The sequence below is a fragment of the Sorex fumeus genome, unplaced genomic scaffold (genome assembly GCF_029834395.1).
Source record: "Sorex fumeus unplaced genomic scaffold, SorFum_2.1 ptg000115l, whole genome shotgun sequence".
Taxonomy (NCBI): Eukaryota; Metazoa; Chordata; class Mammalia; order Eulipotyphla; family Soricidae; genus Sorex; species Sorex fumeus.
Window position 1 is genome coordinate 15,072,936 of NW_026606172.1, and position 2,065 is coordinate 15,075,000.

Here is a 2,065-nt window from a genome sequence, read left to right on the forward strand (position 1 = left end):
TTTGCAAACAACATGATGCTATACTTAAAATATCCTAAAGATTTTATAACAAACTTTGTAGAAACAATAGATTTGTGCATAAAAGTGGCTAGTTACAAAACCAATACCCAAAGTCCATTGCTTTCCTATACAGAAACAATGAAAGAGATATTAAAAAAATAATACCATTCCAGATTTTGCCTCAGAAAATCAAGTACTAGAAGGGTGCGTAGCAGGCTGCACTGGCCTGGCGGTGGCCGCGGCCATCAGGCCAAGCAGGGTCAGCCTGCGCCTCCACTGCTGCAGCCGCTGGACATGGCTGAAGCCAAGGCGGCCACCCGTGGACGCCGGGTTTCTGGACTTGGACTTTCCCACGTACATCTTTTACAGAGACAGAGTAGAATTAGCTGATATAGATCCCTTGTCGCAGAATGATGGCCCAAATCCAATGTTCCAGATCATTTATAGTGAAAAATTAAGAGATGTTTATGATTATTTGCGGGCTGTTCTGCAACATGATGAAAGAAGTGAACGTGCTTTTCAAGTAACCAGAGATGCTACTGAGCTGAATGTAGCCAATTACACGGTGTGGTATTTTCGGAGAGTTCGAAAGTCACTCCAAAAGGATCTACATGAGGAAATGAATTACATTTCTGCAATAATTGAGGAGCAGCTCCAAAAGTATCAAGTTTGACATCATTGGCATGTGTTATTGGAGTGGCTAAAAGATCCATCCCCGGAGCTTGAATTTATTGCTGATATTCTAAACCAGGATGCAAAAAATTACCATACCTGGCAACACTGACAGAGGGTTATTCAGGAATTTGAACTTTGGGACAATGAGCTACAATATGTAGAGCAACTTCTCAAAGAGGATATGAGAAATAACTCAGTCTGGAACCAAAGATACTTCGTGATTTCTAACACTACTGGCTATAGTAACCGTGCTGTATTGGAGAGAGAAGTTCAGTACACTCTGGAAATGATCAAACTACTACCACATAATGAGAGTGCATGGAACTATTTGAAAGGGATTTTCAAAGATCTTGGTCTTTCCAAATATCCCAATTTATTAAATCAGCTTCTTGATTTACAACCTAGTCACAGTTCCCTGTACTTAATTGCTTTTCTTGTGGGTATCTATGAAGACATGCTAGAAAACCAATGTGACAACAAGGAGGACATTTTTAATAAAGCCCTAGAGTTATGTGAAATTCTAGCAAAAGAAAAGGATACTATAAGAAAGGAATATTGAGATATATTGGAAGATCCTTTCAAAGCAAACACAGCACAGAAAACAAACCTCCAGCAAATGTAGAGCAATAACACCATCCAGAAGAATTTGATGGATGCTTTTATTTTTTTAAAAGACTCTAAAGCAAGAGTTTAAAATTAGGGTGGTCACTCTTTTTGTGGTATAAAACATGAATCACAAAGTTAATTGCTTTCTAACAAAAACTAAGTTATGTTCCTTGGGTGCTGCTGCTGTTCAGACTAGCTCTAACTAATTTGTTTTTGTTGAAGCAATGTAGTTCAGGGGAGTGGGACTATGAGGGAGGGAGAAAATCAGAAAGTCCATAAAGATCACAGTAGTCTTAAAAACATTTATCCTAATTCCTTAGCATCACCTTCTCCCCAATTGGTCAGTGCATTAGGGCTTAAGCAGTGACTGAAGGTAACATGTATGGATTTGAGGTCACTTGATTCTGGGTTAAGCAAGCAGGGAATGCTTTTGATACAGTAGAGCTGCTATGCCCCCTACTCACAGTATCTTGCTACCACTGAAACCAACTAATGCCAAATGAATGATTTTGTAATAAAATTATAAGCTGTGTCCTAAAAAAAATCAAGTACGTTGGCATCAGCTAAATAAAGAGATGTAGGACCTAGACAAAGAAAACTGGAAATCACTACTTCACTTCAAATAGGACACAAGAAAATGGAGAAATATTACATGCTTGTGGATTGGGAGGATTAATATTGTCAAAGTAGCAGTACTCCTCAAAGCATTATATAGATTTAACACAATCCCTATAAGAACACCTACCCCATGACATTTTACAAAGACATTGATCAAGCACCCATG

At 38.6% G+C, this 2,065-nt stretch overlaps 1 pseudogene; it reads left to right on the top strand.

The window, feature by feature from the left end:
* The first annotated feature begins 294 nt into the window (after positions 1 to 294).
* On the top strand, positions 295 to 1,465 carry LOC130043176 (protein farnesyltransferase/geranylgeranyltransferase type-1 subunit alpha-like; annotated as a pseudogene).
* The last annotated feature ends 600 nt before the right edge of the window (positions 1,466 to 2,065 follow it).